The following is a 12,762-nucleotide window of genomic DNA, read 5'->3' as shown; positions in this document are numbered from 1 at the left end:
GACCCACGTATCCGTGTTAATGCTTCTGTCACTCAAGCAACACAAATAATAAGTAAACCATGGACATATTGCAACACCCTACAGCGGCAATCCCTCACGCTTGCACGATACGGAGGGCACCATAGGACAACACCAAAATAAAACATACAACTCATACCAATCTAGATCATCAATCAACCCAAAGGCAAAGGATATCTACTCAAAACATCATAGGATGGCAACACATCATTGGATCATAATATGTGGCATAAAGCACCATGTTCAAGTAGGGATTACAGCGGGATGCAGGAGAGTGGACCGCGTAAAAGAGATGATGGTGGTGATGATGATGGTGATGTTGATGAAGACGATCACCGCGGCGATGATTCCCCTCCCGATGGCACTCCGGTGCCACCGAGAGAGAGGAGGAGAGGTTCTCCCCCTTGTGCTTCCTCCTCCATGGCCTCCCCTAAATGGGGAGAGGTTCCTCCTCTGGTCCTTGTCCTTCAAGGCGATGATGGACCCTCCGGGATCCTCCTCCATGGCCTCCGGTGATGATGGCCCCCTCCAGCAGGGTGCCAAAGAGGGCCTAGATTGATTTCTCGTGGCTACAGAGGCTTGCGGCAGAGGAACTTCCGATCTAGGTTATGTTCTGGAGGTTTGGGTATTTATGGGAGAGGTTGGTGTCGAGAACAAGTCAGGGTGCCCCACGGGGAGTCCACGAGGCAGGGGGGCGCGCCCTACACCCTTGTGGGGCCCATGGGACTCCCCTCCGGTAACTCTTCGTTCCAATATTTTTTATATTTTCCATAAAAATTCTCCGTTGATTTCCATCGCATTCCGAGAACTTCTATTTCTGCACAAAAACAACACCACGGTAGTTCTGCTGAAAACATCGTCAGTCCGAGTTAGTTCTAATCAAATCATACCAAAACCATATAAAACTATTGTAAACATGGCATGAATACTTCATAAATTATAGATATGTTGGAGACGTATCAGCATCCCCAAGCTTAATTCCTGCTCGTCCTCGAGTAGGTAAATGATAAAAGAAATTATTTATGAAGTGTGAATGCTAGCAAGTGCATAAGTTTGATCAGTGATAGTTCCAATCACTTTCTCTAGCATCATTATATATCATAACAGTAGCTCAACTCATGAAGCTTCTCATGATCAAGTAACAAGCTATTCACATGCTAAAGTATAGAACATAAACATTCTTGAAACTAACAAACTATATTCTCAGTCATCAAACAATTGCAAGTCATCTTATTTTCAGGAAGGGTCTATGTCAGAGCTTTGATTTAGCAAACTCCACATACTCAACTATCATTTAATATTTCACAATTTCTAACACTCATGTGACATTTATGGGTTCAAAGGTTTAATCGGACACAAAGAAAGATAGGGGCTTATAGTTTTGCCTCCCAACCTTTTACCTCAAGGGTAATGCCAACAATAATAATTTATGAAAACCTACATCCAAGTGGATATATATATCAGGATCTTTCCAGCACAATGTGCTTGCCAAAGGATAAAATGTAAAAAGGAAAGGTGAAGATCAACATGACTCTTGTATAAGGTATAAGACAAGAATAAAAGATAGGCCCTTCACAGAGGGAAGCAGAGGTTGTCATGTGCTTTTATAGTTGGATGCACAAAATCTTAATGCGAAAGAACGCCACTTTATATTGCCACTTGTGATAGGGACATTTATTATGCAGTCCGTCACTTTTATTGCTTCCATATCACAAGATCGTATAAAGCTTATTTTCTCCACACTAATAGATCATACATATTTAGAGAGCAATTTTTATTGCATGCAACAATGACAACTTACTTGAAGGATCTTACTCAATCCATAGGTAGATATGATGGACTCTCATGGCAAAACAGGGTTTAAAGATATTTGGAAGCACAAGTAGTATCTCTACTTGGTGCAAAGAATTTGACTAGCATGAGGGGGAAAGGCAAGCTCAGCATGTTGGATGATCCATGACACTATACTTTATTTCGGATATAAGAAGACATAACCCATTACGTTGTCTTCCTTGTCGAACATCAACCTTTTAGCATGTCATATTTTAATGAGTGCTCACAATTACAAAAATATGTCGAAGATAGTATATTTATATGTGAAATCTCTCTTCCTTCAATATTCTTTCATGAATTGTTCAAGTGACCAATTCTGCGTTTGCTAACTTTCAATAAGTTTACTACCTATACTTATTCTGTGTGAAGTCATTACTCCCCATGGTATAAGCATATGAAACATATATAAATTCAGATTTATGATATTCAAGTCATTCAACCATTTACTCATAGGATATACGTGAAGCACGTGAGCAAATGACAAACTACTCCAAAAGATATAAGTGAAAAACACTAAGTAGTCAAATAATTAACTAGCCATGGGAGGATTCTTTTTTATTCAATGTTTCAGATCCAATGATTTTATTCAAACAGAAACTAAAATTTAAAATACGCTCCAAGCAAAACAAATATCATGTGACGAATAAAAATATAGCTCCGAGTAAGGTATACCGATAGTTTTGAAGACGAAAGAGGGGATGCCTTCCGGGGAATCCCCAAGCTTAGGCGCTTGAGTCTTCCTTGAATATTACCTTGAGGTGCCTTGGGCATCCCCAAGCTTAGGGTATTTCCACTCCTTATTCTCCTCATATCGATATCTCACCCAAAGCTTGAAAACTTCTATCACATAAAACTTAACGGAACTTCGTGAGATAGGTTAGTATGATAAAGAGTAAACCATTCACTTTGGTACTGTCAAATACAAAATTCATATTTTTCTCACAAAATGCCTACTGTACCATATCATTTCTAAAATTTATATTGAGCAATATAAGCCATAGAAACTAGAAAACAAGCAAACTCTGCATTAAAAACAAAATCTGCCAGAAACAGAATAGTCTATAATGATCTGAACAACAACCATACTTATGCTACTCCAAAAATTATAAAATAAATTGGTGGATGTGAGGAATTCGTATATTAATCATCTGCGAAAAGAATCAACCTAAAATCACTCTCCAATAAAAAATGGCATCTATTCTCGTGAGCGCAAAGTTTCTGTTTGTTTTTATAGCAAGATCGCAAAGACTTCACCCATGTCTTCCCAAAGGTTCTACTTGGCACAAACACTAACTAAAACATAAAACCACATATAATCAGAGGCTAGATGAATTATCTATCACTAAACAGGAAAAAAAAGCAAGAAACAAAAATAAAATTGGGTTGCCTCCTAACAAGCGCTATCGTTTAACGCCCCTAGCTAGGCATGATGATTTCAATGATGCTCACATAAAAAATAAGAATTGAAACATAAAGAGAGCATCATGAAGAATATGACTAGCACATTTAAATCTAACCCAATTCCTATGCCTAGGGATTTTGTGAGCACATAATTTATAGGAAGAAGAATCAACTAGCATAGGAAGGCAAAACAAGTATAACTTCAAAACATTAAGCACATAGAGAGGAGACTTGATATTATTGCAAATCTTACAAGCATGTATTCATCCCTCATAATAATTTTCAGAGGCATCATCAATGAATTCAACCATATAACCATCACATAAAGCATTCTTTTCATGATCTACAAGCATAGAAATTTTCTACTCTCCACATAAGCAAAATTCTTCTCATTCGGAATAGTGGGATCACTAATTCCTAAAGTTAACACTCTTCCAAACCCACTTTAGATGATAGTATTATTCATACTCCAAAATATATAAGTGAAGTTCATGGAGCAGTCTTCAGTTAATATAGACTAACCAATATCCAAGCTCAAAATATGTAAGTGAAGCACACGAAGCATTCTATAAAACCATACTCAAATGATTTAAGTGAAGCACAAAGAGCAATTCTATAAGATAATACTTAAAAGATTTAAGTGAAGCACATGAATTATTCTATAAATAAATGAAGGGCTATCTCATACTAGCATGGTTCTTAAAGAAAAATAAAAACACAAAGGACACAAATCATGTGAACAAAATAAAAACTGAGGTATACCGATATTTGTTGAAGAAGAAAGATGGGATGCCAACCGGGGCATCCCCAAGCTTAGATGCTTGAGTATCCTTTGAAATATTTACATGGGGTGCCTTGGGAATCCCCAAGCTGTACTCTTGCCTCTCTTTATTCTTCTCACATCGGTAACTCCTCGTTCTTCAAACACTTCATCCACAAAAACTTAACAAAAACTTTGTGAGACCCGTTAGTGTAATAAAGCAAACTACCACTTTAAGGTACTGTAATGAATTCTTTCGTTATTTATATTGGTGTTAAACCTACTGTATTACAACTTCTCTATGGTTCATACCCCCCGATACTAGCCATAGATTCATCAAAATAAGCAAACAACACGAGAAAAACAGAATCTGTCAAAAACAGGACAGTCTGTAGTAATCTGGAAGTCTAGTAAACTTCTGTAACTCCAAAAATTATTAAATAAATATGAAAATTTGAAAAATTTGTACAGAAGTAATGTGCAAAAAGTTTCAGACCCATTTGACCTTCCAGTAAAAAAATGTAAAATCACGCGCTACAGCCAAAGTTTCTGTTTTTGTTCTGCACATAGTACACAAGCAATCTAATCATCCTAAAACCAAAGCTTGACACATTATTTTTATAATACAATGGATATACACAAGGGGATAATTATTTACAGAGAAACTTCCATAAAAAATTCTACATTGTTTCCATGAGCATGAACACAAATGCTCAAGGTCGACCCTCACTTCTTCAATGCATAACTTTCCAATCACTTCTCTTTTTGAAAAACTTTTTAGGCATGAGAGGCAAGTAATTTTTTTTGGTATTTTCATTCTTTAATTTTTTTTGTATGTTTCACCCACAACTAAACAGAAACACAAAGGAAAAACAAAATCTACTTAGTGAAGAAAGCAAACAAGCACACACGAGAATATCAACCTCACGCTATTGCTCCCCGGCAACGGCGCCAGAAAAGAGCTTGATAATCCCGAAGTGCAGGGAATCATCATAGCAATTCCCAATGGTGGAAGTGATAAGTATGGAGTGTCGAACCCTTATGAGCTAAAGGTAAGATCAATATTCTCTCAAGCCCTATCTGCCACTTATACGACTCTACGTACACCAAACGTTTGTTTCCAACTAGAAACGAGAAATAAAACTATGTTGTGGGTATGAAGAGGATAACTTTGCATGATATCGGAGAGATAAAACATAAAATTAGGTGCTATTATCATAAAGTAAGAATATATTACTAAATATTATAAATAGCGAGTGTGGAACAATGATGGGTCGGTCTACAGAATTGTCCTAGGCAATTGTTAACAAGACCGGTAATCACTATTGCAATTTCATATGAGGGAGAGGCATATGCTAACATACTTTCTCATCTTGGATCATATGCACTTATGATTGGAACTCTAGCAAGCATCCACAACTAAAGATCATTAAGGTAAAACCCAACCATAGCATTAAAGTGTTGGAAATATGCCCTAGAGGCAATAATAAAAGGATTATTATTATATTTCCTTGTTCATGATAATTGTCTTTATTCATGCTATAATTGTATTATCCGGAAATCGTAATACATGTGTGAATACATAGACAATAATATGTCCCTAGTAAGACTCTAGTTGACTAGCTCGTTGATCAACAGATAGTCTTGGTTTCCTGACTATGGACATTAGATGTCGTTGATAACGGGATCACATCATTAGGAGAATGATGTGATGGACAAGACCCAATCCTAAGCATAGCACAAGATCGTGTAGTTCGTTTTGCTAGAGCTTTTCCAATGTCAAGTATCTTTCCCTTAGACCATGAGATCGTGTAACTCCCGGATACCGTAGGAGTGCTTTGGGTGTACCAAATGTCACAACGTAACTGGGTGAGTATAAAGGTGCACTACAGGTATCTCCGAAAGTGTCTGTTGTGTTGACATGGATCGAGACTGGGATTTGTCACTCCGTATGACAGAGAGGTATCTCTGGACCCACTCGGTAATGCATCATCATAATGAGCTCAAAGTGACCAAGTGTTTGGTCACGGGATCATGCATTACGGTACGAGTAAGGTGACTTGCCGGTAACGAGACTGAACGAGGTATTGGGATGCCGACGATCGAGTCTCGGGCAAGTAACGTACCGTTTGACAAAGGGAATTGTATACGGGGTTGATTGAATCCTCGACATCGTGGTTCATCCGATGAAATCATCGAGGAGCATGTGGGAGCCGACATGGGTATCGAGATCCCGCTGTTGGTTATTGACCGGAGAGCCGTCTCGGTCATGTCTGTGTGTCTCCCGAACCCGTAGGGTCTACACACTTAAGGTTCGGTGACGCTAGGGTTATTAGGAAGACTTGGATGTGATTACCGAATGTTGTTTGGAGTCCCGGATGAGATCCCGGATGTCACGAGGAGTTCCAGAATGGTCCAGAGGTGAAGATTTATATATGGGAAGTTGTCATACGGTCACCGGAAGGTTTCGGGGGCATATCGGTATTGTACCGGGGCCACCGGAGGGGTTCCGGGGGTCCACCGGGAGGGGCCACCTCTCTCAGAGGGCCTCATGGGCCATAGTGGGCAGGGGAACCAGCCCAGGAGGGCTGGGCGCCCCCCCCCTTGGGCCCTTGCGCCTAGGGTTGGGGGGAACCCTAAAGGGGGCGCCACCCTTTGCTTGGGGGACAAGCCCCCTCCCTGGCCGCCCCCCTCTAGATCTCATCTAGAGGGGGCCGGCCCCCTTCCCCCTTCCCCTATAAATAGAGGGGTGAGGGGAGGGCTGCACACCTGATCCAAGGCGCAGCCCCTCCCCTCCCCAACACCTCTCCTCCTCCGTTAAGTGCTTGGCGAAGCCCTGTCGGAGTACTGCCTCTCCACCACCACCACGCCGTCGTGCTGCTGCTGGAGCCTTCTTCCTCAGCCTCTCCTCCCCCCTTGCTGGATCAAGAAGGAGGAGACGTCATCTGCTCCGTACGTGTGTTGAATGCGGAGGTGCTGTCCGTTTGGCACTTGGTCATCGGTGATTTGGATCATGGCGAGTACGACTCCATCATCCCCTTTCTCTTGAAAGCTTCCGCTCGCGATCTACAAAGGTATGTAGATGCACTCCTATCACTCGTTGCTTAGATGAGCTCATAGATGGATCTTGGTGAAACTGTAGGAAATTTTTTATTTTCTGCAACGTTCCCCAACAGTGGTATTAGAGCTAGGTCTATGCGTAGTTCTCTATTGCACGAGTAGAACACAAATTTGTTGTGGGCGTAGATCTTGTCAACTTGCTTGCCGCTACTAGTATTTTCTTGCTTCAGCGGTGTTGTGGGATGAAGCGGCCCGGACCGACCTTACACGTACGCTTACGTGAGACAGGTTCCACCGACTAACATGCACTAGTTGCATAAGGTGGCTAGCGGGTGTCTGTCTTTCCTACTTTAGTTGGAGTGGATTCGATGAAAAGGGTCCTTATGAAGGGTAAATAGAAGTTGACAAAATCACGTTGTGGTTATTCGTAGGTAAGAAAACGTTCTTGCTAGAACCCAATTGCAGCCACGTAAAATATGCAACAACAATTAGAGGACGTCTAACTTGTTTTTGCAGCAATTGTCATGTGATGTGATATGGCCAGAAGTTGTGATGAATCATGAATGATATATTGTGATGTATGAGATCATGTTCTTGTAATAGGAATCACGACTTGCATGTCGATGAGTATGACAACCGGCAGGAGCCATAGGAGTTGTCTTTATTTTTTGTATGACCTGCGTGTCATTGAAGAACGCCATGTAAATTACTTTACTTTATTGCTAAACGCGTTAGCCATAGAAGTAGAAGTAGTCGTTGGCGTGACAACTTCATGAATACACAATGATGGAGATCATGATGATGGAGATCATGGTGTCATGCCGGTGACGAAGATGATCATGGAGCCGCAAAGATGGAGATCGAAGGAGCTATATGATATTAGCCATATCATGTCACTACTTTATATAATTGCATGTGATGCTTATTATGTTTTATGCATCTTGTTTACTTAGAACGGCGGTAGTAAATAAGATGATCCCTTATAATAATTTCAAGAAAGTGTTCCCCCTAACTGTGCACCGTTGCTAAAGTTCGTCGTTTCGAAACACCACGTGATGATCGGGTGTGATAGATCCTTACGTTCACATACAACGGGTGTAAGACAGATTTACACATGCAGAACACTTAGGGTTAACTTGACGAGCCTAGCATGTACAGACATGGCCTCAGAACACAGAGGCCGAAAGGTCGAACATGAGTCGTATGGAAGATACGATCAACATGGAGATGTTCATCGATGATGACTAGTCCGTCTCACGTGATGATCGGACACGACCTAGTCGACTCGGATCGTGTAACACTTAGATGACTACAGGGATGTCTAATCTGAGTGGGAGTTCATTAAATAATTTGATTAGATGAACTTAATTATCATGAACTTAGTCTAAAACCTTTGCAAATATGTCTTGTAGATCAAATGGCCAACGCTCATGTCAACATGAACTTCAACGCGTTCCTAGAGAAAACCAAGCTGAAAGATGATGGCAGCAACTATTCGGACTGGGTCCGGAACCTGAGGATCATCCTCATAGCAGCCAAGAAAGCATATGTCCTAGATGAACCGCTAGGTGAAGCACCCATCCCAGAGAACCAAGACGTTATGAATGCTTGGCAGTCACGTGCTGATGATTACTCCCTCATTCAGTGCGGCATGCTTTACTGCTTAGAACCGGGGCTCCAAAAGAGTTTTGAGAAACACGGAGCATATGAGATGTTCGAGGAGCTGAAAATGGTTTTCCAAGCTCATGCCCGGGTCGAGAGATATGAAGTCTCCGACAAGTTCTATAGTTGTAAGATGGAGGAAAACAGTTCTGTCAGTGAGCACATACTCAAAATGTCTGGGTTGCACAACCGCCTGTCCCAGCTGGAGATCAACCTCCCGGACGAGGCGGTCATTGAAAGAATCCTTCAGTCACTCCCACCAAGCTACAAGAGCTTTGTGTTGAACTACAATATGCAGGGGATGGTGAAGACCATTCCTGAAGTATTTTCAATGCTAAAGTCAGCAGAGGCTGAAATCAAGAAAGAACATCAAGTGTTGATGGTCAATAAGACCACTAAGTTCAAGAAGGGCAAGGGTAAGAAGAACTTCAAGAAGGACGACAAAGATGTTGCCGCGCCCGGTAAGCCAGTTGCCGGGAAGAAGTCGAAGAATGAACCCAAGCCTCAGACCGAGTGCTTTTATTGCAAGGGGAAGGGTCACTGGAAGCGGAATTGCCCCAAATACTTAGCGGACAAGAAGGCCGGCAACACTAAAGGTATATTTGATATACATGTAATTGATGTGTACCTTACCAGTACTCGTAGTAACTCCTGGGTATTTGATACCGGTGCCGTTGCTCATATTTGTAACTCATAGCAGGAGCTGCGGAATAAGCGGAGACTGGCGAAGGACGAGGTGACGATGCGCGTCGGGAATGGTTCCAAGGTCGATGTGATCGCCGTCGGCACGCTACCTCTACATTTACCCACGGGATTAGTTATGAACCTCAATAATTATTATTTAGTGCCAAGTTTGAGCATGAACATTGTATCTAGATCTCGTTTAATACGAGATGGCTACTCATTTAAATCCGAGAATAATGGTTGTTCTATTTATATGAGACATATGATTTATGGTCATGCCCCGATGGTCAATGGTTTATTCTTAATGAATCTCGAACAAATGTTACACATATTCATAGCGTGAATACCAAAAGATGTAAAGTTGATAACGATAGTCCCACATACTTGTGGCACTGCCGCCTTGGTCACATTGGTGTGAAGCGCATGAAGAAGCTCCATACTGATGGATTTTTAGAGTCTCTAGATTATGAATCATTTGACACATGCGAACCATGCCTCATGGGCAAAATGACCAAGACTCCGTTCTCCGGAACAATGGAGCGAGCAACCAACTTATTGGAAATCATACATACCGATGTGTGCGGTCCAATGAGCATTGAGGCTCGCGGAGGATATCGTTATGTTCTCACTCTCACTGATGACTTGAGTAGATATGGGTATGTCTACTTGATGAAACACAAGTCTGAGACCTTTGAAAAGTTCAAGGAATTTCATAATGAGGTAGAGAATCAACGTGACCGAAAGATAAAGTTCCTATGATCAGATCGTGGAGGAGAATACTTAAGTCATGAATTTGGTACACACTTAAGGAAATGTGGAATCGTTTCACAACTCACGCCGCCTGGAACACCTCAGCGTAACGGTGTGTCAGAACATCGTAATCGCACTCTATTGGATATGGTGCGATCTATGATGTCTCTTACCGATTTACCGCTATCATTTTGGGGATACGCTCTAGAGACAGCTACATTCACTTTAAATAGGGCACCGTCTAAATCCGTTAAGACAACACCGTATGAATTATGGTTTGGGAAGAAACCTAAGCTATCATTTCTAAAAGTTTGGGGATGCGATGCTTATGTCAAGAAACTACAACCTGAAAAGCTCGAACCCAAGTCGGAAAAATGCGTCTTCATAGGATACCCTAAGGAAACCATTGGGTATACCTTCTACTTAAGATCCAAGGGCAAGACCTTTGTTGCCAAGAATGGATCCTTTCTGAAAAAGAGTTTCTCTCGAAAGAAGTAAGTGGGAGGAAAGTAGAACTCGATGAAGTACTACCTCTTGAACTGGAAAGTAGTGCAGCTCAGGAAAATGTTCCTGTGGTGCCTACACCAACTGGAGAGGAAATTAATGATTATGATCAAGGTACTTCGGATCAAGTTGCTACTGAACCTCTTAGGTCCACAAGGACACGTTCCACACCAGAGTGGTATGGCAACCTTGTCCTGGAAATCATGATGTTAGACAACGGTGAACCTTCGAACTATGAAGAAGCGATGGCGGGCCCAGATTCCAACAAATGGCTTGAAGCCATGCAATCCGAGATAGAATCCATGTATGAAAACAAAGTATGGACTTTGACTGACTTGCCCAATGATCGGCGAGCGATGGAAAACAAATGGATCTTTAAGAACAAGACGGACGCGGATGGTAATATTACCATCTATAAAGCTCGACTTGTCGCTAAGGGTTATCGACAAGTTCAAGGGGTTGACTACGATGAGACATTCTCTCCTGTAACGAAGCTGAAGTCTGTCCGAATCATGTTAGCAATTGCCGCATACTATGATTATGAGATATGGCAGATGGACATCCAAACGGCATTCCTTAACGGGCATCTTAAGGAAGAACTGTATATGATGCAGCAAGAGGGTTTTGTCGATCCTAAGAATGTTAACAAAGTATGCAAGCTCCAGCGATCCATTTATGGGCTGGTGCAAGCATCTTGGAGTTGGAATATTCGCTTTGATGAGATGATCAAAGCGTTTGGGTTTATGCAGACTTATGGAGAAGCCTGCGTTTACAAGAAAGTGAGTGGGAGCTCTATAGCATTTCTCATATTATATGTAGATGACATACTTTTGATGGGAAATGATATAGAACTTTTGGACAGCATTAAGGCCTACTTGAATAAGTGTTTTTCAATGAAGGACCTTGGAGAAGCTGCTTACATATTAGGCATCAAGATCTATAGGGATAGATCGAGACGCCTCATAGGTCTTTCACAAAGCACATACCTTGATAAGATTTTGAAGAAGTTCAAAATGGATCAGTCCAAGAAAGGGTTCTTGCCTGTATTGCAAGGTGTGAGATTGAGCTCAGCTCAATGCCCGACCACGGCAAAAGATAAACAAGAGATGAGTGTCATCCCCTATGCTTCAGCCATAGGATCTATTATGTATGCCATGCTGTGTACGAGACCTGATGTAAACCTTGCCGTAAGTTTGGTAGGAAGGTACCAAAGTAATCCCGGCAAGGAACACTAGATAGCGGTCAAGAATATCCTGAAGTACCTGAAAAGGACAAAGGACACGTTTCTCGTTTATGGAGGTGACGAAGAGCTCGTCGTAAAGGGTTACATCGACGCTAGCGTCGACACAGATCTGGATGACTCTAAGTCACAAACAGGATACGTGTATATGTTGAATGGTGGAGCAGTAAGCTGGTGCAGCTGCAAGCAAAGCGTCGTGGCGGGATCTACATGTGAAGCGGAGTACATGGCAGCCTCGGAGGCAGCGCATGAAGCAATTTGGGTGAAGGAGTTCATCACCAACCTAGGAGTCATACCCAATGCGTCGGGGCCGATCTAACTTTTCTGTGACAACACTGGAGCTATTGCCCTTGCCAAGGAGCCCAGGTTTCACAAGAAGACCAGACACATCAAGCGTCGTTTCAACTCCATCCGTGAAAATGTTCAAGATGGAGACATAGATATTTGGAAAGTACATACGGATCTGAATGTCGCAGATCCATTGACTAAACCTCTCTCGCGAGCAAAACATGATCAACACCAGCTCTATGGGTGTTCGATTCATCACAATGTAACTAGATTATTGACTCTAGTGCAAGTGGGAGACTGTTGGAAATATGCCCAAGAGGCAATAATAAAAGGATTATTATTATATTTCCTTGTTCATGATAATTGTCTTTATTCATGCTATAATTGTATTATCCAGAAATTGTAATACATGTGTGAATACATAGACCATAATATGTCCCTGGTAAGACTCTAGTTGACTAGCTCGTTGATCAACAGATAGTCATGGTTTCCTGACTATGGACATTAGATGTCGTTGATAACGGGATCACATCATTAGGAGAATGATGTGATGGACAAGACC

This window comes from Triticum dicoccoides, chromosome 7B (genome assembly GCF_002162155.2).
Source record: "Triticum dicoccoides isolate Atlit2015 ecotype Zavitan chromosome 7B, WEW_v2.0, whole genome shotgun sequence".
Taxonomy (NCBI): domain Eukaryota; kingdom Viridiplantae; phylum Streptophyta; class Magnoliopsida; order Poales; family Poaceae; genus Triticum; species Triticum dicoccoides.
Note: the sequence above shows the minus strand (reverse complement) of the source record.